Source organism: Didymosphaeria variabile (genome assembly GCF_027946475.1).
Source record: "Didymosphaeria variabile strain IMI 356815 chromosome Unknown scaffold_11, whole genome shotgun sequence".
In the NCBI taxonomy this organism is placed as follows: domain Eukaryota; kingdom Fungi; phylum Ascomycota; class Dothideomycetes; order Pleosporales; family Didymosphaeriaceae; genus Didymosphaeria; species Didymosphaeria variabile.
In genome coordinates this window covers 1-22,339 of record NW_026611630.1, presented here as the reverse complement: position 1 = coordinate 22,339, position 22,339 = coordinate 1, and the positions used below count along the sequence as shown (strand labels likewise).

General features: G+C 28.2%; 9 non-coding genes across 9 annotated transcripts; all 9 read left to right on the top strand.

The window, feature by feature from the left end:
- Positions 1 to 5,076: 5,076 nt before the first annotated feature.
- On the top strand, positions 5,077 to 5,147 carry N0V89_012651. Its single transcript has one exon. It is a non-coding gene; the product is annotated as a tRNA-Asn (tRNA).
- Positions 5,148 to 6,190: 1,043 nt separating this feature from the next.
- On the top strand, positions 6,191 to 6,263 carry N0V89_012650. Its single transcript has one exon. It is a non-coding gene; the product is annotated as a tRNA-Val (tRNA).
- Positions 6,264 to 6,290: 27 nt separating this feature from the next.
- On the top strand, positions 6,291 to 6,362 carry N0V89_012649. The gene has a single exon. It is a non-coding gene; the product is annotated as a tRNA-Lys (tRNA).
- Positions 6,363 to 6,442: 80 nt separating this feature from the next.
- N0V89_012648 lies at positions 6,443 to 6,515 on the top strand. Its single transcript has one exon. It is a non-coding gene; the product is annotated as a tRNA-Asp (tRNA).
- An 816-nt stretch (positions 6,516 to 7,331) lies between these two features.
- N0V89_012647 lies at positions 7,332 to 7,403 on the top strand. Its single transcript has one exon. It is a non-coding gene; the product is annotated as a tRNA-Ile (tRNA).
- Positions 7,404 to 12,158: 4,755 nt separating this feature from the next.
- N0V89_012646 lies at positions 12,159 to 12,229 on the top strand. Its single transcript has one exon. It is a non-coding gene; the product is annotated as a tRNA-Thr (tRNA).
- A 543-nt stretch (positions 12,230 to 12,772) lies between these two features.
- N0V89_012645 lies at positions 12,773 to 12,845 on the top strand. Its single transcript has one exon. It is a non-coding gene; the product is annotated as a tRNA-Glu (tRNA).
- A 903-nt stretch (positions 12,846 to 13,748) lies between these two features.
- On the top strand, positions 13,749 to 13,821 carry N0V89_012644. Its single transcript has one exon. It is a non-coding gene; the product is annotated as a tRNA-Phe (tRNA).
- A 165-nt stretch (positions 13,822 to 13,986) lies between these two features.
- N0V89_012643 lies at positions 13,987 to 14,065 on the top strand. The gene has a single exon. It is a non-coding gene; the product is annotated as a tRNA-Ile (tRNA).
- Positions 14,066 to 22,339: the final 8,274 nt, after the last annotated feature.

The window sequence follows — 22,339 nt, the reverse complement described above, 5'->3', positions numbered from 1 at the left end:
TCGAGGGGTTGTTGTTAAAAGATGAACGTATGTTTTTTAAACTACCTAGGTATCTGTATTTAAATACAGATCTCATGGCAGTTAAACGCCTTGTAAGCCTACCTGATGCTTCAAATCTAACACCGCTTACAATTTGTTGTTTAATAGTATTTACAATGTTATTTTTATTCATAGTTTGAATACTATCATCAAATGTTATAAGTGTATGAAAATCAGGAATTCTTACCATTTGTAATATAGCCTTTCTTAACACTCTAACCGCTTTATTTTGTCTATCTCTTAATTTTAGAGCTACAGCTGATGAAAAAACATCACTATTTAAATGAATTGACTTTAAGTCAACTAATTTAATTTCTACTTTTTTACCATATATTTTTTCTAATAAACTAGTTAAACCTAAATTCCTTAAGTTTAAAACAAAGTTATTAAATTTAGATTTATTAAAGCTAATTAATCTTGTATTTTTAAATAACATTTTTACTACTCTAAAATTATTTTTTAAAAGTCATCTACTATATGCAGGGACTTTGTATAACTTTTTATTCTTAAGATTTAGTAGAAAATTAGTTAAAATATTATTATTGTTTTTTTTTTTTAAGAAAGGCATATTTCATTTTATAAATAAAAAGAATTTTCTTTTAAAAACATAATTTCATTTATGATTTAGTCTGTTTATCTGAGCAGGTATATATCTTTCTAGCTTAATTTTTCTATTTTTTAGAAGTTTTTCTACTATAATTATTCTAGATTTACCTGTCATACTTTTTAAGAATCTAGTAAAGAACGTCTATGTTCCACTACATACCTATCCTTTAAATCAACAAATATTTTATACATTCTTTTAAAATATATAATTTTCCTGGTTCACCTTAATAAGGTTGATTTTTGTTTATTATACGTAGAAAGTATAATAAGTAGTTTAGTATTAGTATGTTTTAATTCAGCTCTACTTATATATATTTTATTAGCGGAATAACGACTCTTGTTATCACGTCTACGTTTAAAAAGTATTTTTATTTTATCTCGGAACATATTAAAATAACTTGAAAATAGTTTGTTTGATATAAGGTCAAAAACTACTAATGGTTTAATATATGCTTTGTTGTAGCTATATACACTGCTAAATCATTCTTTACTGGATGATGGATAATATATAATATTATTATATTCCTCTTTCTGAATTTTAGTTTGTATTTCAAGATTTTTTTCGTTATTTATAGAATCATCCTTGTAATTAGGTTTTAACGATAAGTCATTAAAAGTGTTTTTTTTGTTTTAAATATATTTAACATTAAATATATTAATAATTATAAGTATAGTTTAGGACGAAGTAGAAAAAAAAATGTCCAATTTTAAAATAAACGAGATAATTAAATCTCTTATTTATATAAGCATATCTTTATAGAAAGCATATTAACGATACATTACTTTTCTTGATCCTTTTATAAAGCAAGTACTAGTTCATTAGATAGACTTACTTTGTGAACAATAGGGTAAATAATTTTGGATATTAAAACTTTCTATAAAGATATGCTTATTCTAAATCCAGTTTACAAAAAACCTTACTATACATTAGTAGATTCACTCTCTTTGCGCTTAAGTAAGTTAAAACCTTTACGTTGCAAATATTCTAAAGTAATTTCTCATTAGAACAAAATAAAATAGCTAATAGCAATTTAACCGTTAAAAACTAATTTTAGTTCATTATATAAAAAATCTTTAAACAGGTAATAATATACAGTTAAACTAAGTATCTGTAATTAATACCATAAATAAAGATGTAATAGGTAGTTCTACGTGGTACATAAAATCTATTTGATTTAAGAAAACAACATTTAAAAACATTTTTATAAATTAAATAAAAAAAAAAATTAAATTTAATTATATAATTATATCCATGGGTGGGGTGTAAGGGGAGTAATAAAAATGTAGTATTTTAGTTTATAAAACCGAAGTAAAACAACACTTAGGTAAAATCGCAAAGTTAAAACGAAAGTAAAATAACGTTGAAGTAAGATAACGACGAACAACAAAATAAATGTATTAACGAAATAATGAATAGCATGTAACATAATATGTAGAAGGCCGTATAAATAGTATCATTATTATTTTTAACTATAACCATAACCTGTAATAGTAAGAGATAGTCTTAACCTATATAAGGCCAGATAACAACCGTATACCATTAATACTATTAATAGGCTATAAATATCATGTATAGTTATTAATATAATGTATAGGTTATAAATAATTATATACAATTAGTCCTATTTATATAATTCTATATTAAAACGATATTATTGCATAATAAATTTATTTAAATATCTAGTTTTATAATGGATTCTTAATATAGTTATTTATCGTTACCAGATATATTATTTATTATTACCGAATATCTTATTTATCAATACCCTATATGTTATTTATAATTACCGAGTATGTTATTTATTATTATCAAATATGTTATTTGTCTATAAATGTTATCTCTATATGTTATTTACCTCAATAGATTATTTATCTATACATAATATACAGTAACGTATAGATTAATGGATAGTAATAATATTTAATTATACAGTAATCTAATAATATGGATAGATTAATACATTTAAGTGGTATATATATTAATACATAGTAATGTAAATGTAACTCTTAGATTTAAAATTACAACCCATTGTAATATTTTATTTAAAAATAAAAAACATTTATTACATCAATAAATTCTTATTAGTTTAATTCTTAGATAAGAATATTTCTAAAAAAAAAAAAATTGATAACGTATTTTTATAACAATTATCTTACATAATTCTATTAGTTTAACGGTAGTTTATAAAAAAAATAACATAAAAAACTTGTTATCTATAATACCTCCGTAGAGGTTTGATTCTTATATAAGAATTACTTAAAACAATTTTTTATTTGAGTTTGATGATGGCTCTGATTGAACGCTATGCAAATGCTTGACACATGCTAATCGAACGTCAATATTTAATTTGTTAAAATTATGTATATTGAAGTGGTGTACAGGTGAGTAAGTGGTGTTATGGCTACCTAAGAGTAAGGCAAAATAAATCCCTTATACTAACAGTTTGTTTTTATATATTAATACTAAATCTAACCTCTAACCACCCCAAATACCCTGCTAAATTGAAGGTTATGTTGATAGGTTAATAGATAATAATAAAATGTTTTTGAAAGAAAAAGTATTTCGCTCTTAGTTGATTATTAATAACCATCGGATAAGTAGTAAGTATGGTAATGTCATATTTAGCTTATGTCCGTAGTCAAGACTGAGAGGTCTATTGACCACACTGGGTCTGAAAAAACCCCAGTGCGTATAGTACAGCAGTGAGGAATTTTGGTCAATGGCCTAACGGCTGAACCAGCAACTTGCAGGAATGAGAGTTAATATAAATGGTTTATTAACTTGCTTGACTAGGTCTTATAAAATTCTGGATAAAGCTTATAATGAAAACTTTATATCTATAGGTCTCGGCCAAATCTTGTGCCAGCAGCCGCGGTAAGACAAGGGAGACGAGTGTTAGTCATCTTTAACAGGTATATAGGGTACCTAGACGGTGTGCAAAGGCTTATAAAAGTACCTGCCACACTTGAGTTTGATATGTGAGAGGAAAATGTCAGAATTATTGGAGTACAGATGAAATCGGCTAATACTAATAAGACTGATAACGGCGAAGGCAAACCTCTATGTACAAGTGCTTAAAAATTGAAACAAAAACAACAATCAAAAAGTTCAATCTAAGAATAAGAAATTTTACTCTAAAAATTCTTAATAAAAAGTACTATAACTGACGTTGAGGGACGAAGGCTCAGAAAGTGAAGAGGATTAGATACCCCGTAGCCTGGGCAGACAATGATGAGTGCCATAGGTTAGCCTTAGGCTGAACTATAAATGAAAGTGGAAGCACTCCACCTCAAGAGTAATGTGGCAACGCAGGAACTGAAATCATTAGACCGTTTCTGAAACCAGTAGTGAAGTATGTTATTTAATTCGATGATCCTCGAATAACCTTACCACAATTTGAATGATCTAAAAAAAAGAGGTTTACTTTATATGTAAACCTAAGGTTTAGACCACATGCGTTGCATGGCTGTCTTCAGTTAATGTCGTGAGATTTGGTTAGGTCCATTAAATTAACGTAAACCCTTGTTTTATTTAATACAATAAGACAGCTCTCCACCTACAATTGGATGTGATAACAGGGACTAAGACAAGTCATCATGGCCTTAATATTGTGGGCTATAGACGTGCCACATGTACCTTTACAAAGGGATGCAATAATGCGAATTGGAGCTAATCCCAAAACAGGATAAAGTATGGATTGTAGTCTGAAATTCGACTGCATGAAAAAGGAATTACTAGTAATCGTGAGTAATCACATCACGGTGAATCTTATCTCAGATAGGTACTAACCACTCGTCAGGCGCTGAAAGGAGTATGCGCAATAAGTTTGGTGGCTGTTGTTTGGTATTCTAAATTTATGGGTTTAGATCTTTTGACAGAAGAATCTTCGTATGCGTGACTCTAATTGGTGTTAAGTCGAAATACGGTTCGGGTTGGGGAACTAGCCCGGGATTAATTAATATTAACGATACACCCAAAAAAAGCCTGTGTAAAAGGCATAAATATGATTTTATTTATATGGTTCAAATCCATAGCCAGGCTCATATATTGTTTACTTTGTGATTTTAATATGCTTTTTAAGTGTTCTTATTAAAATAGATTTTTAAGTGTTCTTATTAAAATAGATTTTTATCTAATACTATTACTTTTAAAGCAAAAAAACAACTACTGAGCAGTAAAAACGGTTGAAAAGTGACCGGACAGTTAAACGGTTGAAAAACGAAGACAACCGTAAAAACTAAAAAAAATATTAAAAAGTATTTAAAACATAATATAAAGGAGAGTTCCTTTATTGGTAAGAAGGGTTGAGCTGTAAACTCAATAGTTTTGTGCTTTTAAGAGTTCGAATCTCTTGTCTCCTAGCCAAAGTGATATCATTCCTTAGGGTAAAATAGCTTTCTAGATATTTGGGTATAATATTTTAATTAATAGCCTTTATAGCTCAACGGTAGAGCAGAATACTGTTAATATTCTGATAAATGTTCGATTCATTTTAAGGGCTCGATTTATTTTAAGGGCTCGATTTATTTTAAGGGCTTGTGGTATTAGCGAATTAAAAGTAAATAGTCTATATCCAATACCCTTAAATTACCCCTATATTTTAGTTTCAAACATTTCTTACAATTTTATATAAACTTGTTATTTACTTTTCAAACATTTACAAGAATTTTATTTACCTATTACATTATTTCTTAGCTATAGTCATAACTATCATTTTTAGTTTTTTTGCATTATGGGCTGAAATAGTCATAACTTTCATTTTAGGATTTTTTGTTTAAGCGTGATATCAGAATTGTTTAAGCGTAATATAAGAATTTTTAAGTGGAATAAAGCGATTAGAAATGTAGTCTAGTGATTAGAAATGTAATAGGTGTCTAAGAATGGTCATGAAACTGGTAATTAACAATTTTATATGTTGTATATAGTTAATGAAACTACATTTAATGGTTATAGTGTATATAATTTAGATTTGTTACACATAATTGCCATATTATTCGGTATATTAGTTATTATAAGTAAAAATCCTATTGTATCTGTTTTATTTTTAATAGGTTTATTTTTATCTATCTCTGGTTATTTAATTTTAACAGGACTAAATTTATAGGAATAGCTTACTTGTTAGTGTATATTGGAGCTGTATCTATTTTATTTTTATTTATATTGATGTTAATAAATGTAAGAATATCTGAATTGCTAATAGACAGTATTAATAGTATACCCTTAGCTATATTATTAGGTAGTTTTTTTAATTATTTTGTTAATAATGTTTTACCTTACATGGTGATGACTAATGGTTTATTCTATAATTTTAGTATAAAAAAAAAATTAACGAATGTAACATCTGTATCATGAGACGGATATTTAGCAGAAACTTCTCATATAACAAGTATAGGAAACATATTATATGGTAATTATTCTATATGATTAATAATTACTTCTATTATACTATTATTAGCGATGGTGGGTTGTATAGTTATAACTTTGAAAGAAAAAAAGAATTCATTGTAATCATATTATAATATATATATTTTTATACATAAAAAAAAGAAATTAGCTCAATTGGTAGAGCATCCGTTTTACACGCGGCAGGTTAAGTGTTCGAATCACTTATTTCTTACCACCCACAGCCGTGGGTAGATATAAAGAGATCTTAGCTTAATGGTAAAGCGTATGACTTTTAATCATTATTATAAGGGTTCAAGTCCCTTAGATCTTGTGAATATATACGGCTATAGGTTAATGGTAAACTTGTCGTCTTCCAAACGATTTATACCGATTCGAATTCGGTTAGCCGTAGAGTTAGTAACTTAATTGGTAGAGGCTTTTCTTGTCACGAAAGGAGGTGCTGGTTCGAGTCCGGTCTAACTCGTATTTTATTGTATTTGATTCTAACATTTTATTCTATTATAGCATAGTATTTGATTCTAACATTGTATTCTATTATAACATAGTATTTGATTTTAAGATTATATTTAATTTAAAAATATAAAACATTTAACAAGACTATATTTATAACTACCCTTGTAGGGTTCCTTTAGGAACCCTAAGGGGGTACCCGCAGGAAAGGAAAAGTTGCTATTGGTAAGGCGAGATATTTGCTAAATATTGTGTTTAACACCTGGTGGTTCAAATCCACTCTTTTCCGGAAAGGGTAAAAACTACTATGTCTATATAAATAGCTAAATTAATATAATAACCAAATTATCATAAAATTATTTAACTATGCTAACTTATATATTAAAAAAAAAGAACATTGAACTTGATATAGTTTATGGTATACAGTTTAACTTAGATAAATATATTTTTAAGTTTATGACACTTCCTTAGTTACATTATATGGTGTTAGAAATTTTATTAAAAAGAGTATAGTTTAATTGGTAAAATAGGAAGCTTCAAACTTCAAATTTCCAGTTCAAGTCTGGATGCTCTTGTTATAAATATAATGATATTTTAAGATTATTTATTTTATAAAAACTATTTTTATAGTATAAATATTAATTACTAGATAATATTCTTATATTGTTTATAAATTTAGATTTATAATATCACTTATTCGAATTTATAATACCACTTATTTGAATTTAATAATTTTTTTTATAAAAATGTTTTAAATCTCATTTTAAGTTGTTGTATTTTTTTAAGGATATTCTATTAATTTTTATTATGTTATTATTTATATAATTAAGGTTCCTTAGCTTAATAGGTAAAGCGCATTTTTGATAAGGATGTGATCGACGTTCAATTCGTTGAGGAATCAATCAGTGCGTTAGTTAAATTGGTATAATGACATGCTACGGACATGTTCTTACAAGTTCGAGTCTTGTACGCACTTTAAGGGTGAAAAATATATTTTATGTTTTAATATATTTTTTACTCTAAATAACATTTATATTGTTTACCAAAAATTATATATATGTTTATAAATATGTTCACTAGTAACAACTGGCCTTAAAGATATTTAAAAACAAGTACTCCGTTAATTTAATTAATCAATTATTAAAGTTAACTTATAGAGTTTACAGTTACTTATAAAACTAGGATTATACATTGAAACATAAGCTTTATAAATTAATAGAGAATTGACTGAGTGGTTTATAGTGATAAGCTTGAAACTTATTTGGTTGAAAAACCACATCCGTTCGAATCGGATATTCTCTGTAATGTATTTTTTTATATAAATAGATGTTTATATAGATATAGGATGTTTTTATAAAAATATAGTTTAATAGGTTCTAGTCAATAAGGTAGTTGCTATACATAATTGAAACACCTTTACTCTGGTTGTTATATCAGTAGAGTATGTTTACATTCATATTGTTTACCGACGTCTGAAGGTAATCCAGAAAAGGAGATAAATAGACGAGAAAACCCCATGCAGCTTTACTGTTACTAGTTATAGGGTATACGATGTTTTTATAAATATAGGATGTTTTTATAAATATATGGTGTTTTTAAGGTATGATGTTTTTATAAATAGGATGTTTTTATAAATAGGATGTTTTTATAAATAGGATGTTTTTATATAAATGTAAAGTGTTTTTATAAATATAATGTTTTTTATAAAATACATTTAGCATTATAAGCGGGTTAGGGCCGGGTTGGTTAGCCTCATTTGGGTTGAGGAATAGTTATGTTCGAATCATAATAACCCGATATATGATTAAAAAAAATTGTATATATAAATATATAGTAATGTATTTGATATGTAATGTATTATTTCATAATTTTAAACTCTTAAAAATATTTGTTATATATTTTAAGAGGTAATTTTATGGCAAGTATATAAAGAGACTATTAGAGAGCTTAAAAAGCTGTATATTAAATAAAACTTGGGTATAATTCAAAAGACCCAATGGCTAAATTTTTCGACTGAAACGGAGTGAATTGAAGTATCTTAGTAGCTTCAGGAAAATAAATCAAACGAGATTCTATGAGTAGTGTGAATGAAACTAGATAATAGGCTGCAAGTAAAATGGGTTAATCTGTTTGAATAAAGGGGAACCTTCCTCTAAGCCTTAATATAATATACAAGCGATAGAGTAAAGTACTGTGAAGGAAACCAGAAATAAATTGTAGTCTTATAAGCAGCTCAAGGTAAGTTTAATAAACATATGAGAGCGTACCTTTTGTATAATGGGTCAGCAAGTTCTAATTAGATGCAAGCAAGTAACTAAAAATAAAACATAAAACTCTAATATAGAAAGCTAATATTGTTTTCTAAGATTAGACGTTAATATTATATAATTTGCCTAGATAATCCAATTATTAATTAATGAATTAGTATCTAAATAGAGACCCGAAGAGTAGTGATCTTACCATGGTCAGGCATATAAAAGGCCGAATGGGTTATCGTTGTAAAGATATCCAAAGAACTGTGGTAAGTTAGTGAAAGACAATCCTGACTACTATAGCTGGTTTTCCGCGAAACATATGTAAGTATGTGGTTTAATTACATCATAGCAGGTACAGAACTGTGATCTCGGACAATTGTGCATTATTTTTCGGAGGGATTTTATTACCCTTTGGGGTTATATACCCTCTTTAGGATTGTAATGCCCTGTGCATATGGGGGGGTCGTGAAGACTCTATTCGCGAGGATTTGCTCTCAAGGGCAATGATGAATGTTGAACTATCAGACATTTAACGATAAGGTTGTATGTCAAAAGGGAAACAGCCCAGAACAAGTGTTTAAGGTTCCAAAGTTTTTGTTAAGTGAAAGTAAGGAAGTATTTAAACTATACAACCAGGAAATAGGCTTAGAAGCGGCCATTTTTAAAGACCTCGTAACAGAGCACTGGTTCAAAAGGTTAATTAGTTAACCTTAAAAGTTAAAAGCGCCGAAGATATAACGGATCTAAAACAAAACACCGACACCTTGTCCATAAGAATATTATTAGGCTTAAGCAGGATCCATCATTAAAGATAGGAATAAGTTAAGCCTATTTTAATATACTTAAAGTTATTTAAGTATTATTTATGGGGTAGCGGAACGTTGGGTAAATTAGTATTGCAAACAGATGCTAGGTATATCTATATAAGAGGAAGGTACCATGAGTTCAATAAAAACACAGATAGCAATTACTCTTTGCAAAATCAAACAACACCTGTATTTATTATCGAGTAGGATGAACGTTGTATATATAGATGAAAGTTTGCTTGGCTGCATAAACAGTAAATTACAATAAAATATCCCAAGTGAGAATGCTGACATGAGTAACGAAAAAGAGTAATCTCTCGCCTTAAGCTTATGGGTTAGTCGAGGAGAATGATCCCTATAAGGGCTGAACTTGGATTAAATCGGTCTCTAAATTTAACCTAAAGGGTAAAGTGATGAGGAAAAAGGAAATGTTTTGACAACATAAACTAGAGTAAAATGTTCTGGAAAAAAAACATACTTCTGAAGGAATTATATGAATTCCGAGGGCGAAAAGAGAAAAAACTATAAAAGTATTAAAATATTTTTTTGCATTTTTTTTCTTAGGAAATAAACTATAGCTCAATTTAAGATTAAGAAAAAAAACCGTACCTAAAAACTACCACAAGTAAGCTAGTAGAGAATACGAAGGCGTTTGAGCTAACAACCATTAAGGAACTCGGCAAATTGACACCGTAACTGAGGGAGAAGGTGTGCCATTCCTACTGATTAATATCAGGATAGGAAGAGGAGACATAGAATGGTGTTGCACGACTGTTTAATTAAAACACAGCACTTTGCGTAAGATGTAAATCAATGTATAGAGTGCGCTATCTGCCCAATGATGGCTGGTTAACGGATTTTCTTAGACGACTAAAATAGTTTAGGTTTTGAAGGAACCCCCCATTTAATGGCGGCCTTACCTATAAGGGTCCTAAGGTAGCGAAATACCTTGGCATTTAAATGATGTCGCGCATGAATGATCTCACGATGCAACAGCTGTCTCAATGGTTGGCTCAGTGAAATTGGAATGGCAGTGAAGATACTGCCTATCTCTAGATAGACGAGAAGACCCCATGCAGCTTTACTGTTACTAGTTATAGGGTATAATTTGACAGGTTCTAGTGAATAAGGTAGTTGCTATACACAATTGAAACACCTTTACTCTGACTGTTATATCAGTAGAATATGTTTACATTCATATTGTTTACCGACGTCTGAAGGTAATCCAGAAAAGGAGATAAATCTCAGGAGACAATGGCTAGCAGATGGTTTATGCGGGGCACAGATCCCATAAAGAGTACCTGGGAGTATCCAAATTTAATTTTGTAATATGCAATACGCAAAATACATAGGGCTTTATTAAATTATTGCTTTATGTATTTTTAAATTAATTATATTTAGTTTGTTATTTTTTATATTTACTTTATATGTGCAATCCAGGTGCATAATTGACTATTCACTAGTCAAGAAACGAAATAAAGGTTTAAGTATCTATAACTAATTCAGTTATATTTCTATTTGAGTTAGAATTAAAACAATTTAAGCTAAGTAAGATTTTACCTATGTGGAAAATAGGTGTATATATGGTATTAATCATTAATAATTACTTACAAGTTTTTATATAGATAATACTATCAGTTATTTTTAATCATAATAAAAATGATATTGATATATACTTCCAAAGTTTAATGGTTAATCTTGCTTTACTGTTTGACATACACGTCTATCAGTTGCGTAAGCAGGGCATAAAGACCGCAAGACGCAGTAAGGAAAGGTCTTGTATTATTGAAAAAGCTACGCTGGGGATAACAGGCTAATTGCGCCAGAGAGTACAAATTGAGTGCGCAGTTTGGCACCTCGATGTCGGCTTAGCTCATCCACATGAATGTAGGAATCATGAAGGGTACGACTGTTCGTCGATTAAAGAGCTACACGAGCTGGGTTAAATACGTCGTGAGACAGTATGGTTTCTATCTTCTAGAGGAAATTAGAGTAAAATAAGGATAGCCCCTTCGTACGAAAGGAGTTGGGTATGGTAACCTATGGTTTACCTGTTGTTTATACGCTGAGATATTAAAAAGGGTTGAGAACGAGAATAGGTTATTCTTAGTAAATGGATAATGGGTATCTTGTGAATAAGAACAGTAATACAGATTAATTTGTAAAAAACTAATTTCCTATATCAAATTCAAAACATCTAACTAGGGAATACACTAAAAAAGATGACTCTAGTTACGATTGGTAATACTTAATACTCAAGTATTTATTTATAGTATAGGCATGGCAGGAAAGCTATGTTAGTTAAGATAAGTGCTGAATGCATCTAGGCACGAAGCTTACCTTAGGATACTCTTAGAAACGTAGTATAACATTACGATCCGCACGTATGTTAGTTATAACATATTAGACTGTAATTATTCCATTCTATCGCCGTGGCGATGGTAACCGATTGCAATGGATAATAGGCTTTGGCTGTAAGGGCTTTGATGTTCTAAGGTATAAAGTACTAATTTTTTGGAACTAGGATATTAACTAGTTGATAATTACAGGGTTTCACTAACTAAATAACATACTTATCATAAAAAATACACTTTAGCCTGGTTTGCATAATAGTAATGCACCCGTTTTGTAATCGGAAGATATGAGTGCAAATCTCGTACCGGGCTAGTTACAGATACGGATTGATGTAATAGTAACATACCTGGCTCATGCCCAGTAAATAGGGGTGCAAATCCTCTGTCCGCATAGCCTCTATACACGTAAAGGCTATAGCTTAATAGGTAAAGCAAGCTGCTCATAATAGCTCAGATGAGTGTTCGAATCATTCTGTCAAGTCGTTCTTCGGATAAGGCTTTAAATAAGCCTAAATAAAATATATGCTATTATTAATAAAAAAGATTATTAAAGTTTAGTAATTTTTCAGCTTTTTAGCTTTATATGTTTAAATTTTACTTTGTTATTCCTTTTTTAGTATGTATTTTCAATCTACTATAATTTGTTTCGTATATACTTTTGTTTTTCTGATATGCTTTTTAGTTACACAGTTATATAAACATTATATTTTTGTATAACACATGCTTTATTATTTTATTACAGAAGCAAAAGCAGAATTAAACTAGCATTTTAGCTAACATTGTAAGCTGTTAGTTTAAGCTATCATCTTTAGTTATCTTTTTAAACTATCGGTTTAAGTTTTATATCAGCTCTAAGGCCCAATAGTCAAGTGGTTAAGACATAACATTTTCACTGTTCTATGCACGGGTTCGAACCCCGTTTGGGCTTAACAAAAATAAAGGTTTATAAACTTAAGGGGATATAGTTTAATTGGTATTATTCATTTATTATTATATAAAAAATACAAAAGATCATTTTGCAAAAAAGATTGTATTTTATTTTTGATTTCTTTAAAAACAAAAAAGTATGTTGAGCTTTTTATGTTGCGTCTTTCTAATACCTTATTTATTTGTAAGTTTATTTTCCTTTTCCTATTAAGATTTAAATTTTAAATTAAGTTCTATCCGTTACTCCCCTATTCGTGTATGATAACATGGAAGATCAGAAAGCAGAATTTTGAAAGGATAATAAAGGTAAGTCTGGTGTTTACAGGTGAATAAATACAGTTACTGGTAGTTCTTATGTAGGAAGTAGTACGGTTCTAAACAGAAGAATTAAATGTTATTTAGATACTAATTATCTTAAAACATATAAACATAGGTCTGTTATATACTCAGATATTCTAAAGTATGGTTTAAGTGTTCAGGTTGGAGATACTTGAGCGTTGTGCTAAAGAAGATGTTACTTTGAGAGAACAGTTTTATTTAGATACTATAAAATCAACCTACAATATACTTAAATTGGCTGGTTCTTCATTAGGGTTTAAGCATTTTTACTCCACTATAGTACAAATGAAGGAAAGAAATAATAATAACCATCCTTTTTTAGGTAGAGAACACAGTGAAGAGTCTAAGTTAAAAATGTCTTTTTCATCTCGTCTATATTCACCAGTTAAATAACTATATCTTGAAACAGGTAAGGAAAAACTTTTTAATTATAATGTACAAGCTGCTAATTTCTTAAAGATTAGTGAATGAACTATTCTAAATATAAAAAGAATGGAGCTGTCTTTAAAAATAGATGAAGTATATTAGCTGTAGATAAATAGGGGTAACTTACAAAAAAAAAAAAGCCCAGGTAGCTCAATTGGTAGAGCGAAACTTTGAAGGTGTTTAGGTTATAAGTTCAAATCTTATCTTGGGCGTGAGTAGATAACCATCGATCTTCCTCTATAGAAGAAAGAGTGGTAATTATATCAGCTAGTAGATACTGGCCACAGTCGAGACATATATAAATCCCACTCCGGTTTAAATAGATTAATGTGGTTTTATTGTACTTTTATTAGGAGCAAGAAAATTTTTAAACAAAAGAGAAATTAGCTCAATTGGTAGAGCAAAATATATCTTGATCAGTGTATTGGGTTAAAGGTTCGAATCCTTTATTTCTTACCCTTTAAAAATTTCTAAGGGGATATTAAGAATTCATATATTTAGTTTAATTTAAATGGAAAAAAATGGGTATGCTGAAATTGGTAGACAGGTCCCGCTTAGGACGGGGTGAAGTTAATTCATATAAGTTCGAGTCTTATTACCCATAAAATTTTTATTTTTATAACTTATTCTATACATAGATTTTTAAATATATTAAATAACTCTTAATCAAAATAAGACTTTTTATTTTTGAAAGAACTATTGTTTATAATTGACCGTTGTATGAGCAGTGGTATCCTTATTACATTTATATTTATCCCATAAAGTTTATTAAATTCAGCTAATATATTAGCATACACAAAAAAAGCCTGTGCAAAAGGCATAAATATGTTTTTATTTATATGGTTCAAACCCATAGGCAGACTCAGATTTTGTAAATATATTTAAAGTGTGACGGAATATTACTATCCTGTTAAAGATGCTATTGCTTCACAAAGTCAAACATTTGACAACAATACACATATAATACTGTTAATTACAAAGGTTATAAGAATTATCGAGGTAATAGTGCATCAAGGGTAAGAATGGATCTGGTGGTAATAGTGGTGAGGTTAATTCCAACAATATTGCAAAAGGTTTCAGCTTTCTAGGTTTTCTATATAAATTAACGGAATTAACTTATTTTCTAGATGACATAAGAACAAATCTTATAAATGAAATAAATAATAGCCCTATTATAATTACCTTTACGCAAAGAGGTTTTAGAGTTAACAGCTTAACAATACAATGACTATGTGTAAAGTTTGTAATAAAAACATTAGTAGGTTTAATAATATCAATAGTGAACGGACTAATCTCAGAATATTTAACATAAGTATTAACGTTTTAGTAACTAGGTCAAGATATTACGTTTGTTGTTATTAAAGGTAAGAAAAGATACTTAAAAATATTAAAAATCTAACTTGTGATATAAAATGTAAGTTATATTTACTTTATTAACTTAAAGATCATAATATAACAGGAAAGTCCGTGATTTAAACATAACTTTGGAGATTAAAGTGAGGCACAAGCCTAGGTAATTCACAGAAAATATAAAAAATAAAAACCTAGCGTGTTTTATTTTATTTAAAAAGAAAGCCTGCATATCATATTTATACATCATATTTATACATCATATTTATACATCATATTTATACATCATATTTATACATCATATTTATACATCAAAAATTTACAATTAAAAAAAATTATTAAAATATCTAATATATTTATTTAACAGATATACTCGTACTATCCTTTAAAATATGCCATCTTTATGTGTAACTTTATAATAGTCTATTTTTATTAAACAATGTTATATATACAAACAAATATGTCCATTCTTGAAGTGTGATTCATTACAGGTTGTTTTTTATTAGGTATTATAATTATAAGTATATTGCTTATGTCTAGTAATTATAATGCTAATACTAATTTTTTGGGTAGTACAGCTGGTGAAACCTCTAATCCTAGGCAAAAATTAAGTATAATGTTAATAGCTCAACTTTTACATAATAATGCTAACCCTAATAGACCTCTTAATTACCAGGGTTTTCCTTTAAATCACCCGGGGTACCTAGATAATGAAAAAAAAACTAAGCTGGTCTCTATTCTTAAATGGTTTGATTTATATATTAGATAGCGGATATTTTATTAATTATACTTGTGCTATTACAAAGTTTATCTTGTTTTATCTATAATATACAAATTCTAAAATAAAGCATAGGAAATAAGTATTATTTACAAAGATATTCTTTAAAATTACACGCTAAAAATTATTAAAATATCTAATATATTTATTTAACAGATATACTTGTACTATCCTTTAAAATATGCCATCCTTATGTGTAACTTTATAATAGTCTATTTTTATTAAACGATGTTATATTTACAAACAATTATGTCCATTCTGGAGGTATTAGCTATTACCGTGCCTGTATTATTAACCGTAGCTTTTATAACCATAGCAGAAAGAAAAACGGGCCCAATGCAGTTGGTTGATACGGTCTACTTCAAGCTTTTGCAGATGCCCTTAAACTTTTATTAAAAGAATATGTTTCTCCTACACAAGCGAATATATTTTTATTTTTTCTTGGTCCTATTATAACTTTAATATTTTCATTATTAGGTTATGCTGTTATACCATATGGTCCTGGTTTAATGATACTAGATTACAATATTGGTATACTATATCTTTTAGCTATGTCTTCCTTAGCTACATATGGAATATTATTAGCAGGATGATCTGCTAATTCTAAATATGCTTTTTTAGGTTCTTTAAGGAGTACAGCTCAATTAATTAGCTATGAATTAATATTAAGTTCTGCTATTCTTCTTGTAGTGTTATTAGCAGGTAGTTTAGACATAACTGTTATTATAGAAGCTCAAAGAGCTATTTGATATATAATACCTTTATTTCCTATATTCCTTGTGTTCTTTATAGGATCTATTGCAAAACAAACAGAGCACCCTTTGATTTGGCAGAGGCTGAATCAGAATTAGTTAGTGGGTTTATGACTGAACATTCAGCTGTTATTTTTGTATTTTTCTTTTTAGCTGAATATGCTAGTATTGTACTTATTTGTATTTTAAACAGTATTTTATTTTTAGGTGGTTATCTTTTTGACTTTAACTATTTCCTTTATCCATATTTATTGTTATTACAAAATATTGCTGGTGATAGTTATATGTCTTTAACAGATAATGAATCTAATTTTAATGTTATTAACTTTGATAATTATAGTACAGTAATAGGAACATTAGTAAGTGGTTTAGTTATAGGTGTAAAAGCTTGTATTATGATTTTTACTTTCATCTGGGCGAGAGCCTCATTTCCACGTATAAGATATGACCAATTAATGTCATATTGTTGAACAGTCTTATTACCTATAGTTATTGCATTCATTATACTAGTCCCTTGTATCTTATATAGTTTCCTGTGTTATAGGTTATACTATCTTTTATAATGTATACTACGTTAAAACTTGTTATATTTAGAAAAAGGTAGGTCTTAAACCTATTTTATGAGAAAAGATGTAAAAATCCTTCCTTTTCTCTCTAGTATAACAAACCCCAGTTTATGAGTTGACATCTAATTGAAAATTGCATACCAGCCGCAACCTGGTTTGTAAGGGAGAAGCTTTTTAAAGGTTAAACTTTATAAAGATTAAAGCCCAATAAAAAAAAAAAAAAAAGATATAAAAACTTGTACAAGAATCTTCCATCTTTAAGGTTTTTTATATAAAATAAAAAACTCTTATTAGTTTAACGGTAGAACAAAAAGTACCTAAATTATATATCTAAATTCGAATTTTAGATAACAACACTAAAAGAAATAAAGAATAGAATTACGCTTTTTTACCTTAATATATTTATGGTGTGAATTAAATATTAACATATAGATTATATGTTTATACTTATGGAGTATTTATATGTTAGATTATTATATCTTTATTATCTAATTGAACATCTATTTCAAAAGATGTAGAGTCTTATGTAATAATAATACTATTGTTAGAAACTTTATTATTAGCAGTTTTCTTGGTATTAGATATTTTACTTTTCTATATATTCTTTGAAAGTATATTACCACCTTTATTCATATTTGTTAGGTTCTCTATTTTTATTACTATCTATATTGGCTATGTCATCTATTATGAGTACTACAGATTTTGATACTCTTTTCAAAGGGAATTTCGTTTATTTAACACAACTTTTCCTGTTTTATGGTATATTTATAGCTTTTGCAGTTAAAACACCCACAATTTTTTTAAATACTTGACTATTGAAAGCTCACGTTGAATCACCTTTAGGAGGAAGTATTATTCTAGCTGCTATTGTTCTTAAACTAAGTTTATATGGTATCTTTAGATTAATATTACCGGTATTACCTAAGGCTTATATGGAGTATACTTATATAATTTATTTAATAGGTGTTATTACGATAATCTATGCTAGTCTTAGTACTTTAAGAACAATTGACGTTAAAGAACTGATAGCTTATAGTTCAGTTTCTCATGCAGCAGTTTATCTTTTAGGGGTTTAGTAATAGTTTACAAGGGATAGAAGGAGGTATTAATTTAGGACTAGCACATGGATTGGTTTCACCTGGGCTATTTATATGTGCAGGTGGTATATTATATGACAGATCACATACAAGATTAATAGCTTTTTATAGGGGAATGGCTCAAATAATGCCGTTATTTGCAATATTCTTCTTTATATTATGTCTTGCTAATTGTGGTGCTCCCTTATCTTTAAATTTCATAGGAGAGTTTTTATCACTTTACGGAGTATTTGAAAGATCCTCATTGTTTGGTGTATTTGCTAGTTCTTCTATAGTCTTTTCAGCAGCATATACTATGTATATGTACCAAAAAATAAGCTTTGGAGGGGCATATTCAAGAATGTTTACAATTAATATACCAGATTTAAATAAAAGAGAGTTTATGGTTTTATTAACTTTAGTAGTGCCTACCGTTATTTTTGGTATATAATTTATTCACTTGATCTTAATATCATTGATTGTACTGGACCAGAAACTTGAGAAAATCTCTTTGATGTTAAAGATTGACCCGAGACTGGAAACTCTTCTGGTATTGATTCCTTTGGAGAACCATCTGACCCTGTACCTGGGAGAAGATGTCCTGCCTGTTTAGAAAGAGGTCAAACAGTATGAGTGATCCTCATATGGTATTTTTAAATAAACCCTGCAGAAGGTAGAGTTAATTGTTAATTATATATAATATCTTTTAATAGAATATAGAGATATTCTATACTTGAAAATTTAGACATATCTTAATGTAATTTACGATAAATAATCTACAAACCATCTTTTATATTATAAATACTCATTTATTTTTCTAATGGTAAATTGTCTTTATATCATATTTGCAATCTAGCGTAGATACCTTAAACTAAAAAAAAAAAAAGTATACAAATGTATAGTATGTATGAGATAATATTTTTTTAAGTAATCTTATGCAACAATAATAAATTATTTTACCATTTACAATAGCTAAACCATAAGTAATTTACCATTCTATTTTTCTTTTAGAATAACTAAACTATATTTTATACTTGTAGTAAAAATAAATAACTTTAAACATGTTTAACTATATTATAAGTCCCCTTGATCAATTTGAAATAAGAAATCTATTTAGTGTAGATACACCTTTATTAGCGAATATTAATTTATCAATTACAAACATAGGTCTATATATGACTATAGCTGCCTTTTTAGCGTTTTACTTTAGTATTTTAGCTACAAACCATTCAGTAATTACTCCTAACAAGTGATCTTTAAGTCAAGAAACATTATATGCTACTATACATAGTATAGTAATAAACCAAATTAATAATAAAAATGGGCAAGTTTATTTCCCATTTATGTATGCATTATTTATTTTCATTTTAATTAACAATCTTATTGGAATGATACCATATAGTTTTGCATCAACATCTCATTTTATCTTAACATTTTCACTTAGTTTCACAGTAGTATTAGGTGCTACTGTACTAGGGTTCAAAGAACATGGGTTAAAATTCTTTTCTTTATTTGTTCCAGCAGGATGTCCTTTAGGATTACTACCTCTTTTAGTGTTAATAGAGTTCATTTCATATTTAGCTAGAAATGTTTCTTTAGGTCTTAGATTAGCAGCAAACATAAAAAGACGAGATTAGGTGCAGCAACGAGTAGACGGTTCTTCCATTATATTAAAATAATGGTAAGGTGTACTCTAGTCGCCGGGAAATCCGGTTCTTGGAAGAAATTAAGTAAATCAAGATTAAAGATATCACATTAGCCTATCCTTATATTTTTTTGTACGAAAGTTTATTTTAAAACACCTTTAAGAAAGGATAAAATATATACACTTTTAAATAAAGAGACAAAGTTTATATAAACCTTTAAAGAAAGGATAAATTTGTGAGCGACTATCAGGTCATATGTTATTAAACATTTTAAGTGGATTCACATATAATATTATGAGACTCTTGTATAAAAAATACTAATACATTATTATTTAATATATCTAAATCAATATTAAATATTCTTTTAAAAAGTAAGATATATCTTATATTAATATATAGTGTGTAAGATATTTTCAGGTATCTTATACATTAAAAATTAAAATAAAAACATTAATTTATAAAAATTAAAACAATACACCTTTATGATTTACACTTAATTTAAATATTTAAAATTATTAATAATATTTATATAGATCAGATAAGCATATTAGTGTAAATCATAATTTTATACTATATAAAAAAAAGCATTAAACAATAAATGAAAAATGAGATTATTAAAAAGTCACCCCATATTAAGATTAGCTAATTCTTACGTAATTGATGCACCACAACCTATAAATTTAAGTTACTTATGAAACTTTGGTTCTTTATTGGCAGTTTGTTTAATTATACAGATTATAACAGGTGTAACTTTAGCAATGCATTACAACCCTAGTGTAGCAGAAGCATTTAACAGTGTTGAGCATATTATGAGAGATGTAAATAATGGATGATTAATTCGTTATTTACATAGTAATACAGCTTCAGCATTTTTCTTCATAGTTTATTTACACATAGGAAGAGGTATGTACTATGGGTCATACAGAGCACCAAGAACCTCTAGTATGAACTATTGGTACTGTTATATTTATTTTAATGATGGCTACAGCATTCCTGGGTTTGTCAAATAGCCCAAAATGGTTTCAATTCAAACATAACAACAAAAACAACAATGTAAACAAATTCAACTCTTATTATAGACCTGGTATTTCTACAAATGTAAATAAATCAAATACAATAGGTAGAAGACATTTTTCTGTGGCATCCCCGCGGAGATTAGTTAGTGAGGAGTTAACTAAATTCATGTCTGAAAAAAAATCTTAATCCTATTTTTATATATGAAGATCTATTAGATAAAACTGTTAAATCTAGAGTTTTGAATGATACTCGTGGTCTTAGTGGTATTTATTTATAGTCTTAGAATTGTTCCCTGATATAGTTGATAAAGAAAACAATAAAAAATTGTTGGATTTGGAAGACTTTTACTTAAAATCTTTATTACCAAATTATAACATATGTTTTGAAATTATAGTCCTACGAGTAAAATTTTTTATGCAATTTATAAGAAAAAATAAAAAGTAAAGTAGAATAGCCCGACAGGGTTATTGAAGAAATGTTTATATTTCTTTGGCAATGTTAGTGAATACGATCAAAGAATTGTTAGTTTTGTTTTATTTAGATAAAGGCTAACCTTAATAAAATATAGAACTAAGAGTTAGAGATCGTCGGTTATTTATATGATCGCTACAGGCTGGGTCACTAATGGGTATCTGAAATGATGCTTAATGCACAGTCGGAATATACTTATTTAAAGATCTTATTACAGTATTCTTATTTATATTCGTATTATCTTTATTTGTGTTCTTTATGCCTAATGTGCTAGGAGATTCAGAAAACTATGTAATGGCAAATCCTATGCAAACACCAGCTGCTATTGTGCCAGAGTGATATCTTTTACCTTTCTATGCTATATTAAGATCTATACCTAATAAATTATTAGGAGTTATTGCTATGTTTTCTGCTATTCTTATCTTACTGTTATTACCTATAACAGATGTAAGTAGATCTAGAGGAATGCAGTTTAGACCTTTAAGTAAAATAGCTTTCTTTATCTTTGTAGCTAATTTCTTAATTTTAATTAGGGGCTAAACACGTTGAATCACCATTCATAGAGTTTGGTCAAATATCTACTGTTATTTATTTCCTATATTTTTCTATAGTAATGTATGGTGTTACTCTAGTTGAAAATACTTTTATTGATCTTAATAACAAATCTAACCCGGTTTTGCCATCAGTAAGATAAATAAATCTTCTATCTTAGGTCAAGAAATAAACACTTTACTACAGAAGGGACTACAACTATCTAAAGTTAAAGCAGAAAATCCTGAGCATGTTTCTCAATTATCTGATCAAATACAGGAATTTAGGAGATTGAATGAATTATACAAACATTAGTATTTATGAGTTAAACGGTCTACTCTACAGTAACTCTATCTGTTAACGGTACTGTGTTTTTCTTAATAAGAAAAACGAAATGCAAATGTTATGTTAAAATTTAATAAAAAGATTAGGTTAATAGTATTAAAATATAAAAATATAAAAAAAGGGGTATGTTGCATAAGACTATGCATTTTGGTTCCAGATCATAAATATAAGGTTCAACTCCTTCATATCTCTTATAAT